Genomic DNA, 20,651 nt, shown 5'->3' with positions numbered 1-20,651 from the left:
ATGTCAATATTCACAATAGGATAGAATTTCATACATAACTTTGCATCTCCAAAGTTCCTTTTTCTCTTTCCAGGTGAATATCCCACGACTGGGAATTTGTATCTGAGGGTAAGATTTTCCAAAATAATCACTCTCTACTCAAAAAGGCTTCAGCTGTTAGTTACTAAAAAATATTGAACTTTGGCTTCACTGTTTCAAACGTAAATGGTATCTAAGAAGAAATGTAAAATATTTGAAAATATTACAGTGAAAATCGAAAGCATTATACTTAAGTGCCTATTTAACTCAAGATTTATCTGAGGTGTGTTTTTGTCTTGCAGATGAATAGCTCCTTTATAATTTTTTTAAGATTTTATTTATGTATTTGAGAAGTAGAGTTACAGAAGTGAAAGGGAGAGAGAGAGAGAGAGAGAGAGAGAGAGAAAGGTCTTCCATATGCTGGTTCATTCCCCAAATGGCTGCAATGGCCAGAGCTGAGCCGATCCGAAGCCAGGAGCCAGGAGCTTCCTATGGGTCTCCGATGCAGGTGCAGGGACCCAACCATTTGGCCACAGGCAGAGAATTAATCTACTAAGTCATAGCACCAGCACCAGCTCTTTTATAATTACTCTATGTAAGTTGTATAGAATTGTGATTATACACAGCATTTTTTTTCCATTTTTGGACAAATTAATAATATAATCCCCCTTGTTCATTTCTAATCTTATGGAAAAGTGAAAACCTAGCTATCATGAGAGACAGAATGAACTCAAGTCATTTAAAAAAAGAACAGAGTTTAATTATCAATATTAATAAAATAAAATACTTTCCAATTCCCTACTACCTGCATCACATTATTTTACAGGGCAAAAAGAAAAATGTGATGTATTCTTATCTTTAATATACTTATATGTAATCCATATAAGTAAGATTAAATACTTAAATGTAATCCAGAAAGAAAAATGTAAAGAGAAAGTTAATACAAGGTGTTCCATGGTTCAAGAATAATTGCAAGACCAGAGTTCACTCAACAAATTTGTATTTGGTTACCACTATGTAGTAAGACTATGTTGAATGCTGGATATCTAAAAATGAGAAAAACAGGAAAAATCACTGTCATTGAGGGAAGTTAAGCTTGATATTAAGATGGGGATAAGGGGCCGTCACTGGCATAGCAGGTAAAGCCACCATCTGCAATGCCAGCTTCCCATATGGACTCCGGTTCAAGTCCAAGCTGACCCACTTCTAATCCAGCTCTCTGCTAATGGCCTGGGAAAGCAGTAGAAGGATGGCCCAAGTTCTTAGGCCCTTGCATTCATGCGGGAGACTGAGAAGAAGCTCCTGGTTCCTGGCTTTGGACTGGCCCATCTCTGGCTGTTGTGGCCATTTGGGGAGTGAGCCAGCAGATGGAAGATTCCCTCTCTCTCTGCCTCTGCCTCTGCTGCTCTGTAACTCTGACTTTCAAATGAATAAATAAATCTTTTTTTTTTTTTTTTAAAAAAAGGGTAGGAATGGGGTGAGATGAGGTCAAAGTAAAATGTTAGTCTTTATCCTAACACATTGAAGGATTTTAAATGAGAGATTGATGTGATCAATTTATGTATTTTTAAAATATCACTCTAGGATCTTTGAGAAGAATACACTAGAGAGAAATAAAATGTTTGATAAAAGAAAACAGGGTCTTGGTGCTGGTTGAAGAGAAAAAAAATAAGAACATAGGGAGAAAATGGCAAAATTTGACAGTATTTAGAAAGTTAAATAAAAAGGATTAGTTAATGTAGCCACTGGGTCTCAGGGATGAAAGAAGGATCAAATCTACTCTGATTCCTCTTTTAAAGCCTACAGACCTTGGTATTTGATCCCACTGATAGCTGATGGTTCTGTTTACAAAATCAGGGAGCACTGGAGGAAGGCTGTATTCAAGAAGAGGGTTTTTATGTGTTCAGTTGCAGACAAATTCCGTTTGAAGAGTCTTCAAAACATCCAACTTGAGATGTCATCTATTCTGTTAGAAGTTAAAGTCTAGATATAAGAAGAAAAAACATTTAAGCTAAAGTTAACATTTCAGACTCGTTATCAAATGATACCATCATGGACCTTGATGAACTCTCTCATTAGTTTACCCTGAACAATGAAATAGCTTATGTTAGGGTTCTGTCATGAACAGCAATTTGAAATAGCTTCATGAGGAAGGAGGGCCAAATCATGAAAAAAGAAGGGTAGAATATAGGTAAGAAGAAAGATATGAAGTAGGAGAAAACAAATACATTGGGATGAGTGTTTGATGTATCAGTTCAGACGTAGCTCGGGACGTCTGTGTCCCATACAGATTGCTGAGTTCAAGTTCCAACTTTGCTTCCAATTCCAAAGTCCTGCTAATGTGCACCCTGAAAGGCAGCAGGTGATGGCTCAAGTACTTGGGTCCCTGCCACCCATATAGGGCATCTGTATTTAGTTCCAGGCTTCTGACTGGCCTGGCCTACCTGTGGCCATTGTGGTCTTTCGGGGAGTGAGCTACTAAATGGAAGATCTCTCTGTGTCTTTGTCTGTCTATTTTTATCTGTCTGTCTCTCTGCCTTTCAAAAAAGCAATAAATAATAAATAAAATATGAATAAATAGAACAAAAAGTTCTATTTGATGTAAGTAAGGGGCCATTTAGGCTTAACCAAAGAAGGAAATCTATAGGCTCACATTTAATGAGATGAATACATGAAAGTATTAATCTCATCTGGAAGTCTTTAACCTGGAGTAAAACAAAACAGCATGCTCAGAACCCAGTTCCTCTTTTTCTGTTTCTCCGTTCTGTGTCTTTTCTGTTCACTTAATTTGGGGCATATTCCCTCTCATGACCCAAAGATAGCTGCCAGTAGTTTCAGAGGTTACATATTTACATGCTTATTACTAGCAAGAACAAAGTTTTTGTTTTTATTTTTACATAATAGGGCAAAAAAGACACTGAACCATAGACCAATTGATTATTACGGCAATATGCTCATCCTTATAATTGTAGATAGAGGTTAAGATAAAGTGATTATTTAAGCTAACTAGAGTGCATTTCTGGAATGGGGATAAATCCTCCCACCAAGCCACATACAGTTTTAGAGAGGGTGATAGGAAACCTAGAATGGTGTGTATTACAGGGAGAGTGAAGTGATAGGTTAATGACCTTGGATCCAGTATAATAGAGGTATCTCTTGAGTTTTCATTAGAAGACTGATGGAATCAAGTCAATATTTTAAGAAGCCTTACAGCAATGGTAGGACATATGGCAGTGTTTAGGACAAAGAGAAATCTATTAAGGAGTCCATGGTCGTAGTCTGGTACAAAAGACAGTGAAATCCCAGACTGTAATTGACAAAGAAATGTTGACAAAGGAAGAGAGTAATGAAGTGGTGATATAAATATTTAAAAGAAAGAAGCCACAGGAATCAGCAAGATGACAATCATGGACTTTGACAGAAATTGCAATGATTTCCACTGAGGTCTGGAGTATTGTGGTAGTTTTGGTTCCAAGGCAGAGATGACATCCTGCCTTTCTCCTACCATGATACTCCTTAACCCTCTTCTTCTAAACCTAGTCCTGATCTAGACTTTCCCTTGTTCTGACTAGTTACCATCATCTTGTGCATCTTGTGTCCCATTATTCCCCATATGCATAACTTTCCCAGGAATGAAAAACAAGGCAACTTCCTCCCTTGGGTTTTTTTTTTTTTTTTTTTTTTGACAGGCAGAGTGGACAGTGAGAGAGAGACAGAGAGAAAGGTCTTCCTTTTTGCCGTTGGTTCACCCTCCAATGGCCGGCACACCGCGCTGATCCGATGGCAGGAGCCAGGTGCTTCTCCTGGTCTCCCATGGAGTGCAGGGCCCAAGAACTTGGGCCATCCTCCACTGCACTCCCTGGCCACAGCAGAGAGCTGGCCTGGAAGAGGGGCAACCGGGACTAGAACCCGGTGTGCCGGTGCCACAAGGCGGAGGATTAGCCTAGTGAGCCGAGGCGCCGGCCCCTCCCTTGGTTTTAAAGGCTATCCTTGACTCCATGGAATGAGATCATTCCTTATTACAAATTTCAGGGAGTTAAAAGATGGATGTCACTACAGTGATTGCAGTGGCACTTTGGAGTACTTTGTAGCAAATGTTTTTGAAAATTTTGTAAACGAATAATGCTTCTAGTGGAGTTGGTTCAGTTGCTCATTAGTAACAGATCCTGGGGTAGCCTTTTGCCAAATAGTTAAGCTACCAGTTGGGATTCCCACATCCAGTATCAGAGTGCCTGGGTTTCAGTTCCAGCCCTGCTCCCAATTCCAGATTCCTGCAAGTGCAAACCCTCGCAAGCATCAGATCATGGCTCAGGTAGTTGGGGCCCTGCCACCTACATGGGTGACTTGGATTGAGTTCCTTGCTCCTGGCTTTGGCTTGGCTCAGTCCTAGACATTGTGGGTATTTGGAGAATGAACCAATGGATGCTCCCCACCCCCACCATGCTGTCTCTTTCTCTTTCCCTCTTAAATAATAAGCAAGTTTTTGTGTTTCACTGGACTTATATTGTGTCTAACACTGTGGTAACAAAATAGCTGCTGTGCCTCCAAATAACACATTCTAATTCAAGGCAAGAAAATATGTGGACAAGAGAAGCAGAAAAATTTATATTTATAAATAAAGCAAAATTACTCCAGAATTTCTTACTCAGCATGCTTATTGCCTATTGGACAAAATGGGGTGATATGACCACTCTTAGCATTAAGAAATACTAGGAAAATTGAACCCTTGATTGTTCTCTATTTGTGACACATAGTAAAGAACAAGGTAGTTGAGAACAGATGTTGAGTAGCTAAAGCAATAGGATCTTCCATGAGAACTTTTGTTATACAGTATACTCTCTACTTGTATATGTATTGCACTCTTGTCATTTTGTATTTGACCTAGTATTTATCTGTACATTTTGTTTTTTCTACTTTTTAGGACCATACTTGTGTGAGCAGTTACCAATTTAAAAATAGATATTTTATGCCCTTTTTCTGTTAAACATTACCAACTTCTTAACTCACTCAACAGAGATGCAAGAATTTTTGTTTCCCTGAGTAGGCACCACAAATTGACTAGAAAAATATCACTATTGTTTGTACCAGATTATCTTGGTAAAAATTATGTGAAATAATACCAAATGAGTTCATAAGAAGTTACTGAAAGTATCCCATTTTATCTTTCAGAATGTGGTAGAATTTCATGTAAAGATACTTTCTGGCACTGGCATTGTGGTGCAGTGGTTTAAGTAACCAGTCATGATGCAGGCATCTTATATGAGCCCCTGTTTGAGTCCCAGCTGTTCCACTTCTGATCCAACTCCCTACTAAAGTGCCTGGGAAAGCATCAGATAATGGTCCAAGTGCCTGGGCCCCTGCCACCCATGTGGAAGACGTGAATGAAATTTCAGGCTGCTGGCTTTGGCCTGGCTCAGCCCCTTTGGGCTTTTGTGCCCATCTGGGGAGTGAACCAGCAGATAGAAGACCTCCCTCTTTTCCCTTCCCTTACCCCTCCTCCTCTTTCTTCCCTCTCCTCCTCCATCCCCCTCTTCATCTCCTTTCTCCCTGCCTTTCCCCTCTGCCTCTCTCCCCCTCCCTCTCCTTCTGCCTCTACCCCTCTTCTCCCGCTTTTCCTCTCCACCTCACCCTCTCCTTCTCCCTCTTCCTCTTTCAAATAAATATATATATATTTTTAAAAAGTGTTAAGGACATTTCCAAGGGACTTCATCAACCTTGACTTAGAAAGGTATCACCAAAATGTAGCACCTGTATATCAAATATAAAATTGGTAATTACACTGCCTGATGCAATATTCAGAAAAACTAGTCAAAGCAATATGAATTCAACCAGAATTCTCTACAGGCAGCATCATCATGCAATTCTGACTTCACAATGACATGAAATTTTAAATGACAACTGTGCTAAATCAGGGAGCAGCAAACTCAGGCCAAGTTTAAATTTAGTAACACTGCTAGTTTACTGAAAATAACCTTCTCCATAGCAGATTCTCCATGATTTACAGGTGACCGACCTTTTGCTTTTCTGTTCTCTTTAGAGATAATCAGGTGCCCCCTGGCTCAGCATCAGCGTCTTGTGCTCTCAGCAGCAATTCTGGTGGCCACCTCAGGCATCTCCTTGGCCAGTGTTGAATCCCTTGGAAGTTAAAGAGAAAACCGACACATATATTCTTCACAGTTTCTGTCCCACATGATCAGAGGTTTTTAGATGAACATAAGAATTTGAAGGTAAGTGAACTTTTGAGATAACTCACATTCTTTGTAACTCTTAAGTAAATCAGAGGTGAATAATATATTTTAATAAAATACACAAAACTAAAAGCAGGGATTATTGTAAGAAACATAGTTACCTATGTGCATTTTTAAAGTGAAAAAGGGAGTTAAATGAAATATAAATTTAAAAGTTATGTAAGTGCACAGTGGAAATCTTGGTATTTGATCATCAGCTTCACACTAACAAACATGATATGCTGTGGTTCTCAAACGTATGTGTGCATATGAGTCCATGAGGGGAAGGAGGAGTTCTGAGATGATGGTTCCTGGACCTATTTCACAGCGGCTTAGATTCACGAGGACTGAGCTGTGCTCCAAGAGTCTGCATTTTACAGTTACCTCTGTCACTGCTCCTGCCAAAGCGACCCCGATGCTAGTGGGTGTTGGGCTTTAGACAAACTCTGAAGCTGGCATTCAAAATAACATGCTTTTCATTTTCAAACTTCATATTAAACTGAGGCTTTTATGTTAGCTGTTTCCTATATCATAAGGCTAAATAAGGAAAGGGTGAATTTAACACAGGGACACTAAATTTGTGTTACTGATCCTCATTACTCAATGTGATAACCTAATTGTCCAGTGTTCCTATCTCTCGAGTGGATAAACCTGCTGTTACTCTCTTTAGCTGTTACTTTATTGTGCTTAATGCTTTAATTTATTTGAGTATTTAGGGTTATTGGATCTTAGTATAATAAATGTCTAGAAGATGAAAATAATGTGTTATTACCAGGCTTGGTTAAAAATTTTTACATTTTGAGGGTTGTATACCCTCTTCATTTTGAAAACCCAGCCTTAGATTTCAAAGGAGTAGGTAGAAAACTTAATCTTTTGTTACTTTTGTCCTTTGCAGATAAGAACTTAGAAATCATTTGGTGTATATATAACACATTGCATGTATACTTAGTGAATGTCACTTTACTGTATTTCTGTATCCTTTACTCAAATAGGAACTTCCTTATTACTATATACAATTTTAAACTTGCTTTTTTAAAATTCTAGTGAAATAAGTGATTAGTGTGGACATATTCAGATCTTAAGTTATGATGATTCCTTGAAGGTCAATATAAGTGTGATGATGTTTTTATACTGAAGAATAAGTTTATAAGTCAAAGTCCTTTTATTGAATTTCCAACTTATAAGCATACTTTCTTACTCTCTATTGGTTGTATACACTTATTAACATTGTGTAGAATTTCTTTACCATAAAATATCAAAAGTCAAATATAATCTCTTTATCAAAAAGAATATTCCTTACATGACAATTAACTACATATAGCCATTAGTATTACACATAGAAAATTGAAGATAATCACAGAAATAAGATGGCATTTTTTGAATAATGAAAATTAAGAATTTATAGCATTGTATTAATTATAATAAAATTGACTGTCATTTATTATATGGATTGTTTTCAGTGGCAGTATTGCTACATCTGAACATAAAATTCTGAAAGTTGTTGTATGGAAGAGTATAAAATCCTAAAATTTATATGGTACAAGTTTTTGATTCAATATAATCTCCAAATAGGATTTAATAAAGCTAAACATGCAAATATTCTGTAATATTTCAATTTCAGAAAAACATATAAACTATTCTTCCATTCCTGTCTGTCTATCTAGCTTGCCTCCTTTTCTTTTTTGTATTTGCAGAAGAGCAGATGGGGAGAGAATGCAATTATGTCCTTAAGTGAGTCATATTCATTATCACTGGTGTATTTATCAGACTGTGCTCTTAAATTGTGATTTCCTGAAGAAAACTAAACAGTGTATTTTCAGGCAACCTAAAGTAGGCAGTCTCAGTACTCAGCAAGTAAAATATACAACAACAGAGAATAAATTACAAGAACTTCATAGAATCATAGAAACATAAAATATTAGAGCAGAAAAGGACTCAGGGTCTTCTATTCTAATCCCCTCATGTATAATAGCAGTCTTTTTGCTTCCAAACTTGCCATATATAAAAGTCTGGTACCCAGAAGAGGAAACTACAGTCTGGTCAGGTATGCCTTATAAGAGAAGAAACTAAGCAAATGTTTCCCAATGATTCCTTGGGTAAGGAAGGTAGAAGGAAATAGCTCACCAAGAAGAAATTTGAAGAAATGAGGAAAATAGTTAAGTACTTATAAATGCAATTGAATTTATAATTACCAATTATTTTAGTTGTCAGCAAATAACCTTCCAAGTCATTAATCTTTAAAAGGAAAACAGAAAATTGAGCTTTAATTCAGTGTGGGTCAGCTTTCTCTTTAAATCTGTTATTGAGAAGGGAAAGAACTCTAAGTAATTTACAGTCTGTGACCATCCTTAAGGAGAAGGCAGAGGTAAGTATGTCAGAAGCTCTGAAGAACATTGGTTTTCTTATGAAACAGTTTAATAATGAAATGTATCAAATATCCAAAAATATTAAAATGTGTTTATTAGTCCTAATTTAAGAGGTTGGCAAGTCATTAAAATTTACAAAGTGAAGTGTAATTATTAATGTAGAAAAATGTTCATAACATGTAAATAACAACTTACAAAACCATGTTGCAATGTGGTTCTACTTTTATTTATTTTTTTAAAGATTTATTTGCATATTTTAAAGAGTTACACAGAGAGAAGAGGAGGCAGAGAAAGAGAGGTATTCCGTCCGCTGGTTCACTCCCCAATTGGCTGTAAGGGCTGGAGCTATGCTGATCCAAAGCCAGGAGCCAGAAGCTTCTTCCGAGTATCCCACTAGGGTGCAGGGCCCAAGAACTTGGGCCGTCTTCCACTGCTTTCCCAGGCCATAGCAGAGAGCTGGATGGGAAGTGGAGCAGTTGGGACTCAAACTGGCATCCATATGGGATGCTGGCACTGCAGGCAGCAGCTTTACCCACTACGCCACAGTGCCGGCCCCTACTTTTATTTTTAAAAAAGCCACAGATACATAGAAAATTTGACATTAATTAACATATTTATGGTTACCCTGAATTTATGAAATTATATCTGATTTTTGTTTCTTCTCAGTGTTTGTAAAAAATTTTTTAAAGGGCTAAAGGTCTGGGAATATATTCAGTTTCCTGAAAAAAATCTACTTATATGGGACTGTAAGAGATTCCTGCTAATGGTTGTTTCAAAGAGCATAAAGCAGAGTTCTAACATCTTGTAGTGTTAAACTTATTTGAGCATGAGAACAGTACCACCAATTAGAACAAAATAATTTTCAGATGTAATTCTTCATTAGTAAAAAACTGAACCGGGACACAATTCTCCATGTGTTCCTCTTCATTAAGCAATTATTATTATGATTATCAATTCCTTGGAAAATTCTTTCATATATCATGTAGTTTCAATATGCTTCCAAGAATTTTCTAACTATAATAGTTTATTCCATTGGGAGAATAATTGTATATGTTTGGTTACATTGATGTTAATGTGTCATTGTTCTTTAAATCTCTAGCATAACATACAGTTAGTCTCATCATTATTATCAGCAGCTGTGGCTGGCCCGGGATTGTGTTCATTCTCTCTAAATCCAGGGTAATTAGCTCTTCTGTTTCATGACAATTTTTGTTAATGGATTTCTAGGGCCAAATTCTGTTGTTATAGAGTGGGTGGTGTGTTTGAAGATAAAGTCTGGACCTTATGTTTTAAGCATAAGTTGTGCAATTTTGTTTCAAAATGATGGTTTAGAGAGTTTGAGATAGGAAAACTAAATCTGCATTTTTCTGAAGTTTCTCATTTTCAAGAAATAGAAAATAAAACTGACAGTTTATGTAGATAAACAACAAGCCCTCTGAATGTTCTCTGATAACAGTTCTCCTGTGTGTGTGATGCCATGCTTGGAACAGGGGAGGAAATGAAGTGATAATTATCAAATACTAGGTTAATTCTTTTATGGGGTAGGTCACACACTGGATCTTTTTGGCAATGAGATAGTTTTGATCTTGCATTTTTGAGGGACTTAGTGAAGTGGGAAAAACCTTGCCCAGAGTCACTGGAGTTCAGAATTTGGTCTTAGCTTAGGGGAAATCTGTCTTTCCTTGCCCCTCAATTCTCCCATCCTAAAATGAGGCCTCCCACCAGACAATTCCAGGGCTCCCCTTGAGCTTAAAGTACAACTCTAACTGACTTAAAGAGTGTTTTAGGGAATGTGCAAGGATGGTAAGGAAAATGTGCTGACTTGAGCTAACTGAATACACAACATTAAGTGCACGAAAAGGTACTTTGGAAACAGTTTGGCCTTAAAAACTTCCCTTTAGTGGCTTGTTACTTGTGTCCTGGAGAAGATAAATATTTGAACAGCATTATGTAAAAGACACTATGGGCTACTCTATCAGAAGTAAGGAGATGGATTTTTCCAAGGAGGTGGATTTTTGGCAGAACTTAAAAAACATGCCAACATTTGAGATATCCAACAATAAATAGGATGCCATAGTAGATGGAAAATTAATTCACCATCATTATGGGAAAGAAAATGTTTTTAAAACAAAAAAGGCTGCCCTTTGAGGAATAAAGAATACAGGTAAATATACTGAACATAGAGAGACTCAAAAAATGTTATTATCATGAGCTTTTCTTAAAGCAACTATTAGAGCACAAATTTATCCAACCAAGAAATGACTATAGAAACTAGTACAAAAGACCTGATTGTAAGTATTCAAAGAATGTAACCTTAGAACTAAATTTTAAATAGCTAGAGAGAGGTGGGCATCTGGCTTAGTGTTTAAGATGCTGGTTAATATTTGTGCATCCCATGTTGGAGTGCCTGGGTTCAGTTCCCAGCTCTGGCTCCTGATTCAAACTTCCTGCTAACACTGACCCTGGGAGTTAGTAGTGATGGCTCAAGTACTTGGATCTCTGTCCCTCATGTAGGAGGCCTGGATGAAGTTCCCAACTCCTGACTTTAGCCCAGCTCAGACCTAGCCATTGTGGATATGTGGGGAGTAAACCCTTTGGGAGTTCTTATATCTAAATTAAACTCTTAAATAAAAATCTTGGGACTGGCGCTGTGGCGTAGCTGTTAAAGCCTCCGCCTGTGACGCGGGTATCCCATATGGCTGCTGGTTTAAAATCTAGCAGCTCTTCTTCCAGTTCAGCTCCCTGCTTATGAGCCTGGGAAAGTATCCAAGGATGACCCAAATGTTTGGGTCCCTGCCCCCACATGGTGGAGCTGGATTAAGTTCTTTGTTCCTGGCTTTGGCTTGGCCCAGTCTTAGCTAATATGTGCATTTGGGAAGTAAACCAGCAGTTGGAAGATTAAATTTAGACCCCAAAATCATTAACTAAGACAAAACAGAATATCTATCATGAATGCTTATGGTTTAATACATGATCAAGGTGTATGTGAATAAACAGTAGCTTTTAGAGCTACCATATGAGTTTGTTCAGCCAATCATTTTTCATTTTTTATTTTATTTTTTTAAGATTTATTGGTTTATTTGAAAGTCAGAGTTACACAGATAGGGGAGAGGCAGAGAGAAAGAGAAAGAAGTCTTCCATCTACTGGTTCACTCCCCAATTGGCCACAACAGCCAGAGCTGCGCCGATCTGAAGCCAGGAGGCAGGACCTTCTTCTAGGTCTCCCATGTGGGTGCAGGGACCCAAGGAGTTGGGCCATCTTCTACTGCTTTCCCAGGCCATAGCAGAGAGCTGGATCTGAAGAGGAGCAGTCGGGTCTTGAACTGGCGCCCATATGGGATACTGATGCTTCAGGTCAGGGTGTTAACCTGCTGCACCACAGCTCTGGCTCCCAGCAAATGATCTTTTAAAAACATCTCAAGAAATAGATATGGTCTATTTTTCATGTGGTGCCTAAAAAGTCATCTTCTGTATTATAAAGTAAAATATTTGTATTAATTGATTTTCAAGAAAAAGTACTACTGTTTCAAAGCTGAGTAAAACTACCTAGCAACCAAGTTAAGTACTTTACTAATTCACAAAATTTATTTCATCATTGGCAAAAAGGGGGTAACTGTGTTTTTGAAAAGAAAGCAAACTTCTAGTAAGGCTATGAATGCATGCACAAAACTCATCTGACTTGAAAACAAAGAGGAATTTGTGGACTGCCCGTACCCCAAACATGTATTCTTAACAGCGGGATATAATTTCAGAGTTTTTGCAGTCAAGAGGTTGCTGCTGAGCAAATTTCTCATTCAATTTAAGAATGAAGATTATAATAATTTTCCTATCCTCCTCACAGCAGGTTTCCTGCCTTCATTTACAGACTTCTAAGTTCAGTAAGAAACAAGTAGGTAAATTCAGTTCCAGGTAACACACCTTTCAAAGGTAGTTCCATTAACCCAACTTAGTTATAATGCAACACTGTTTAGCCTTGTAAGTGAAGGGTATACTGTTGAGTTGCTTTTCTAGTATAATGCCTATTCATAATAAATGAGAAGTGGCTTATGATGGCAAACTTTGTAGTGCATAAAAAATTATGAGGGAGAATGCTTATTTTTTTCTGACCTGAAACTGTGAGGAAATGTCATCTATGTTGGCATATGACACTCCCATTAAAATGAAAGGGAAATTATTTAAAATTGAAAATTTAATACATTCATTTTATGATATCTTACTAACTAAAAAAGTTTTAAATGAAGCTATTTTATATTATAGTAGCGTTTTCCTAGATAGCACGGTGATTCTAATTTACATAAATTTTCTCCATTTTAATTTCTTTCTCTCTATTGATTCTCAACTATGAAAGGAAAAATTTCATTGTTGAAGAATGTTAAAATTGCTTAAATATCATATCTTGTCTTCTGATACTGGAATGATTATAATTGTATTAATGCAGCTTAACCTATATTAACCACATATTACCACAAAGTAGGTCACTGAAACATTGAGCCTATCCTTTGTATAAGTAAATTCTAGATAACAGTTTCATCAAGTTGGCTAAAGTCAAAGAAATGAGATGTATATCATAGCCAATATTGTTCAGCTACAAAGAGTTCTTTCTCCAGGCTCTTTGCTTTTCTTTGTTTCTGGTCTTGCATGAATAGGGTACAAATGTCCTGTGCCAAGAGGACATCATTATCAAATGATGATCAACATTATTAAATGTAATGGTTGATTTCATAACAGAAAAAGTAAATGACCATCTAGTATAAACTTAACTGGCCAGATGTAGTAGTTTTGGTGTAGGAGAGAAGTACATTTATTATGCACTGTGATTTCAACTGAGAATTAAGACCTGTCCACAGATATATATATATTTTTTATTTTATGTATTTTTTTATTTTTGACAGGCAGAGTGGACAGTGAGAGAGAGACAGAGAGAAAGGTCTTCCTTTTGCGGTTGGTTCACCCTCCAATGGCCGCCGCGGTAGGCGTGCTGCGGCCGGCGCACCGCGCTGATCCGATGGCAGGAGCCATGTGCTTCTCCTGGTCTCCCATGGGGTGCAGGGCCCAAGGACTTGGGCCATCCTCCACTGCACTCCCTGGCCACAGCAGAGAGCTGGCCTGGAAGAGGGGCAACCGGGACAGGATCGGTGCCCCGACCGGGACTAGAACCCGGTGTGCCGGCGCCGCAAGGTGGAGGATTAGCCTAGTGAGCCGCGGTGCCGGCCCACAGATATATTTTAATTCATTGAATACTTCATTTCTTCATCCATTCAACAAATATTTGGTTAATAACAATATGCCAGTTTCCTCAAGGATTTGTGGTGCACCATGGAATAAAACAGACAAAAATCCCTATTTTTGTACATGTGTTCTGTTGGACCATGTCAGATAATAAAAATAATCCAAACAAGTAAATTGATAATGTATATCATAGATTATGATAAAAAGAAAGAAAATGTAAATAAAAGATAAGTGGATAAGAAACAATATGCCAGGATGTAGGAAATAGTATAAGCTGTTAGTACAAACTCTTCAGGCAGCTGTTTTTTGGTGTGTGTGCAGTCTAGTTTTCTTAAAGCGTAGATGTATTGTGTTTGGACCATGGAGTCATTATTAAATAACTGTCACACAAATTTTCTTTCTTCAGTAAAGGAGTACACATTGATGTTCACACTTTAGATACTTAGCTTAGAGATTACCCAAATAAAACAATCAATTGCATGCTTTTACTATCTTTTAGCCTCTGTGCTCTTTGCTTGGTTTATTACAAGTGGACTAATTAACATGCTATCCTCATGTAACACCAAAGGATTTCTAAAAGGATCAGGAAATCTAGAATATAAAATTTAAATGTCCTACTTTTTTTTGGTAAACATTTATAACCATAGAACAATCCTTGACAGTGATGTCAAATCTCAGGTCAAAAAGTCCCAGTGTCAAGAGAGTGTTAACTTTTAGAATTCTCCTGGATTTTTTAAGTATCTAGCTACAGTACAATTAAATAAAATTCTTACTTGATTCTGAGAAAAGTGAGGACTGAATCCTGAACTTCAAAACATCTTTTAAGCAGCTTATATTTATCACTAATTTAGCTCATTTTCTATTACCACTTTAAGGATTATTTTCTTGCTGGTTACCATCTATATCACTAACTACCAATACTATAGAATCACAGACTTTGGAGCTGGAAGTGCCCCCAGGAATTCTAGTCCAACTGCTTTTATTTTGCAGTTGTGAAAGCTGAGTTCCAGTGAGGGTAAGTAAGGTTAGATGGTTTGTACAGATCCAGGAAGCCTTTTAGTTGTAGAATTGGGATGAAAACCCATTTTTGTAAATCCTAACCTATGATGTTTTTCAGTGCATCACTTTACCTGAGAATTTCCATTGCCTATTATCAAAATAATAGTTGATCATATCTTTGAATTTCACAAGGTGGTCTGATCAGTGAGCATATCGATGCTTCTAGAAATGGCCTCACTTATTTCGTAACCTCTTCAGCACTACTGGAATATGTCTAATGAGAATAACATTTTGAGAAATTTTTTGTTTGAAAAAAAGTGAAGCTGTTTTTAAAGCCACAGAATCACATTATTAATAAGTATGACACAAATGAAATACAACTGTTATTCTTCAATGAATTATGAAAGAACATTGGAGGTACAAAAGTGCTGAGTTAAGAAAATGACTTAAGTAACATCTGTGCCCTGGGTTCCTGAGAGTCCTCAGGAAATGAAACAGAATCATGTGAAAACTGCCTCGTAAGGACAATTACATAACACGCTGGAAAATAATTTCAGCAGATTTACTGGAGCACAGAAGCGGTATATTCAGGAAACAAAGAAACACATTAAAGAGTGTCTGCTAGGCTTAGGGAGTTTTATAGCCAAAAAAATTAAACAAGACAATATCAGTGTATTTTTAAGACAGTTCTTAATTTAAGTATTATGAACCATCTTAAAATATTGTGCATTTGATTCTTCTAAATAGATTTTAAATTTCATTGAAATGAAGGATATAGTCATGGCTTTGTAGAATGACAAAGTGGGGGTTTCTCATTGCACAGAATAGAATTTGCATGCATATTTCTGGGCCCACCATTTACTAAACCAATATAATTTAAATTTTAAGTAAATCAAAAAGTATATGTAACACTAGGTACAGCACTCTAAATGATTGATGAGGATGATTATGAAAAACAGCTGTAAACACCCAGGGTCCATAAGACTTAATGAGTACTTTGTGAACTTTCCAAGGTTTTGATAGTTTTATCTTATAATAAATGAAGAGAAAAATAAGTAATTCACTCAGCTTTTATTTCTGTTACTATACATATGTAAATCATATAAAACTGAAAAGCTAAAAACTGGATCTTCAATCTGTTCTAGTCTCTATGATACTGTTCAATGAAAGTGTTCTATTAAAAAGTTAATTGAAAATTATAATTTAAAACTACATCTGGTTCTTATTAATGCAATAGCTAATTACTAGCATTCTAGCATTATGCATTTTAAACTAATTGTTTATTATTTTCAGTAACCAAAAAGATCTTTAAACATCCAAAGCTAATAAATTTCAAATTACCAATGTAAGAAAAACTATGAAAATAATTAATACATGCTTATTTTTGATTGATTAAATTCATTTTGTCTGGAGCCCTTGCTGATGTCCTTGGAAATTTTATCCCCTTCCTTTCCCTTTCCCACTTACCTCTATGAATATGTATGTGATTTAGGAGGCAACAACGCTTTTTGCATAATCTTTTCCTAAAGGAACATTTTTTTTTCCATTTTTAATCACTTTTTAGATGAATTGTCCTCTGATGAACAAGGGGATTAGTGGGCCACACATACCCTCGATATAAGCCTATATCGTCCAGGAGTGTTGTAGCATGCCTCTTGGGCTTGGTAAAATTGAACATACCTTTGCCTTTCATTGTCTTTACACACATTATGTAAATTGGTAAGAATAAGAATAATGTGATTGGAAGTATGGCTTGACAGACAGTGTAATGTAATGTAATCTCCATATACATATGAGGTGGAAATAGTGCCTTGGGCCATCACATTTATTGTGAGTATTTGCATTTACACAGTTTTATCTAGGGTTAGGCTTATATAATAGATTGTTCCAATGTGGAAAGTAAAATTGTTTTTAAACATTCTACTTACCACTTTAAGGGTAACAAAGAAGTACCAAATGCAGTTTCAATCTATTTGGAGAAGGAAAGCACCAAGGCATAAAAAATCAAATTATACAAAAATGATTAATAAATACTGTATGGATTGACATGGCTGCTGTAAAATCTCCATGTATATTTTATATGTAAATAAGTTCAGTGCACATATTGATGCTTAAGCAAAAATATTAGGTACAAGAAAGTTTTATTTATATTTTGGCAACAAGCATATATTCCCAAAGACTTAGATTTTGGATATAGGGAAGTCAAGTGTTTGAATCTCAACAGGGATCAAATAATACAACTCCAATGCTAAGCCCAATCACAGCATTGTATTTTCCCATTTCTTTGCGGTAGGTTATTTATAAATCCCAGCTCATCAGAAAGCCATGTCTTGCTTTTAAAATTTCTTACCTGCTGATCAGCTTAGTACCCTCTAACCCAGGTTTCCTCTTTTCCAAAAGAAGTAAAATTGTTGACATTGAGGTTTTGAGTATTGTTTAGTTTCTAAAGGAAAATATTCATAGCAATATGCATTTAGGTAAACATTAAGGATAATTGTCACTGAAAATAGAACCACTTAGCTGTTCAGGAAATAAAAGGAAAATATTCTTTTGCTTTGAACCCATTGCTTGTGGGAAACAAAATATTTAAATATATAGCTTAGTGTTTATTAGAAACATACAGGAAGGTAACGTAAACATTTAGGCTATCTCTAAACTCATTTTAATGCAAATGAGAAAAAGGAAACCCCGTATTTCTTAATGATAGAACTGTCCATGGCTGGATTTCCAGATAACATGCAAGATAAGAATATGAATTCTGGGGTACATGTTTTGGCACAGTGGTTAAGGAACCATAGCCAAGTGCCCGAGTTCAAGTTTTGGTTTCATTCTAATCCAGCTGCTTGCTAATGTGCATTTTGAAAAGCAGGAGGTAAAAGTTCAAGTAGTTGGGTCCCTGAAACCCACATGGGAGATCTGGATTTGAGTTCCTGGCTCTTAGCTCCTAAATGGCTCCTATCTGTTAATTTGAAAATGAAAAAAGTATAAATATATAACAAATTCTGGCTGTCATGGGTATTTGGAAAAGAATAAGAGATAGCAAATTTCTGTCTCTGACTCTGTGTGTCTCTCTCCATTTCAAATAAATAAATGTAAAAAAGAATCTGAGTTCTGAAGTTAGACTGCTAAACTCAAGGCCCCACTTCTACTACTTACTAATTTTATTACACTGGATAGCACGAATTTTTGTCTTGGTTTTCTCATATCTACATGCAGATGAGAATACTGCCAGCATCACAGGACTATTGGAATTAAAGGTAACTCGTGAAGTTATTTGTAAAGCTCAATAGTGCAGTAGTATATGAGGACTCTAGTTTCCACTATTCTACATGACCTCTTTTGCTTTCCCATAAATTAAATCTTCTCATGCATCACTTTGAACCCTGACTACTTCTTCATTTTCGTTGTTTCCATGAATTTGAAAATGAAGAGACTATAAATATTTAGCTTTATAGAATTGTATAACAATATACATATACCTGAGCATAAAGAGAATGCAAACGTTCAGTAAGAGTGTTGAACAGAATACTCTCATTGTCAGGATGGTAGTTCCTCTAAGCCTGCAGTTTTGGAATTCAGATGGCAACGTAATGGCTTTGTCATCATAATCACATAAAAGGTCTGGCAAAATGTGTGAATGTGTGCATATGGGCAGGGTTGGCAAGGCCTTTGCATTGAAATTGAACCCACCCAACAAGTTGTTTCATCAAAACACTGTCTGGCAATGTTTGTATCTTAGTGCACAATCCTGGCTTTCCTGCTAAGTCTGTTAGTGAGTGAAGAGTGTGGGCACCAGAATAGTGTGTGGCAGGAGGCTTTGTCTCCAGATTGTAGAGCAGCTGGAGTGAGTGAGTCATGCTTGACTGACACTGGACAGCTGTCCATCAGCTCAGAATCATGGAAAGGGCTCTGTGAGGCAGCAGCTGGCTTCCGCACTACAGCACCACCAGAGAAACACAACTGCCTGAAAAACTCAAGATATTTTGGCCTACTGTCCACTGTGCAGAGAACATTCTCCAACCAAAATGATAGTCTTTAGTCTAATTGGAAACTATTCTTTATGTGCTCTTTCCTTTCTTTTTTTCTTTTGTTTTTGAAAAGAGAAGATGATTCTTTTCTCTATTTGGTGATACTCCCAAAGGTTTTCTGGGTCAGAATAAAAAGTTCATCAGAAATCATTTTAGCTGAATAAACTAGCCTGCCTGAACACATTAGCTCATTTTCTAGTTTGCTTTGTCTACTCCCTGCAGATAACAAGAGAGTGAATATGAGATGGGAGGATATAAGTGTGCCTATAAGTGCACCTGCCATTATGTAGACATGTTGATGAGTGGAATTGTGCTGTCAGAAATTAAAAGTATCATTGGAATGTCTCATGATCATCATTAGTGAGGGTTTGTGTACTATTTGGGGACCATAAAGCATGAAAGAAAAATTGACATTCTGTATCCTAACTGAAGGTGCATGCATTTATGATATGCTGGTTTTATTTGTGCATTGTTGCATTGGGCTTAGCCAGATTGCTGAGAAGAGACAACTCTGAGTTAACAAGTTGTATGGCTGCATGAATGATTTCATTTACTCCAGGGTCCAGCCAGTGCATCCAGCTTTATTTGTTAACCTAGCAGAACATTATTTATTAATGAGTTCTTCATGCTTTATTAAGCCTAATGTCAAAACACCTCTCTGGGACCCTGTTAGGCATGTTTTCTCTTTGTGGCAAGACTGTCAAAAGAAAATGAAAAATTATGCAGCAATGCTCCAATAAAAACACATTAGATATGGCCGGCGCCGCGGCTCAGTAGGCTAATCCTCCGCCTTGCGGCGCCGGCACACCGGGTTCTAGTCCCGGTCGGGGCACCGATCCTGTCCCGGTTGCCCCTCTTCCAGGCCAGCTCTCTGCTGTGGCCAGGGAGTGCAGTGGAGGATGGCCCAAGTTCTTGGGCCCTGCACCCCAAGGGAGACCAGGATAAAGCACCTGGCTCCTGCCATCGGATCAGCGTGGTGCGCAGGCCGCAGCGCGCCTACCGCGGCGGCCATTGGAGGGTGAACCAACGGCAAAAAGGAAGACCTTTCTCTCTGTCTCCCTCTACTGTCCACTCTGCCTGTCAAAAAAAAAAAAAAAAAAAACACACACACATTAGATAGCCATTAAGTTACTCTTGGTCCTGTTCAATGCTATTTCAGAATCTTTGTGAAAGATCTGAATCCAATGCAGTATGAAAATGAAACTTAAAAATCCACTCCTCAGCTATTAGTAATTAGGCATGGCCAAAACTAAACAAAGATTCTCTGGCCCCAGAAGATGGTGTCCTCAGTAGCTGAGAGCTGTCAAGTTCAGCAGGAAGGGAAAGCACAGGTGTGATCTGTATGGCAGTAGTGGGGAGGTATAGACTTTGACGTAACTTAGACTGATTTGAGATGAATGACGAGGTGAAATAACTAAGGACTGCTGAGGTGTAAGGAGGATGGGTATAATTCTGAAATATGATGAGCCTTAAGAGAACAAACAGTGGGGATGACAACATTCAAAAGACATAGAGGAGCAGGCATTGTGGCATAGCAGGTTAGTAGTTCCTTGTTGGAATGCCATTTCTATTCCTAGCTAATCTGCTTCTGATCCAGCTTCATGCTAATGCATTCTGGGGGGTGGCAGAAGAGAACTCAAGTGTTTGGGCCTCTGCCACCCACTTGGGAGACCCAGACTGAATTCATGCCTCCTGGATTTGGCCTGGCCCTGCAGGCATTTGGGGAGTGAACTAGTAAACTGAAATTTCTCTCGCTCACTCGCTCTTGCTCTCTTTCTCCTTGC

At 37.4% G+C, this 20,651-nt stretch overlaps 1 protein-coding gene across 1 annotated transcript in view; it reads left to right on the top strand.

The window, feature by feature from the left end:
• The first annotated feature begins 6,092 nt into the window (after window positions 1-6,092).
• HS3ST5 (heparan sulfate-glucosamine 3-sulfotransferase 5) overlaps window positions 6,093-20,651 on the top strand; it is a 212,907-nt gene continuing 198,348 nt past the window's right edge. The window contains exon 1 of the mRNA XM_062187668.1: window positions 6,093-6,245. The gene's annotated coding sequence lies outside the window, so the exon portion shown is untranslated. The remainder of the gene's footprint in view (window positions 6,246-20,651) is intronic.

This window comes from Lepus europaeus, chromosome 3 (assembly GCF_033115175.1).
Source record: "Lepus europaeus isolate LE1 chromosome 3, mLepTim1.pri, whole genome shotgun sequence".
NCBI lineage: Eukaryota > Metazoa > Chordata > Mammalia > Lagomorpha > Leporidae > Lepus > Lepus europaeus.
The sequence above is the reverse complement of the archived record's forward strand: the minus strand, read 5'-3'. Positions and strand labels throughout refer to the sequence as shown.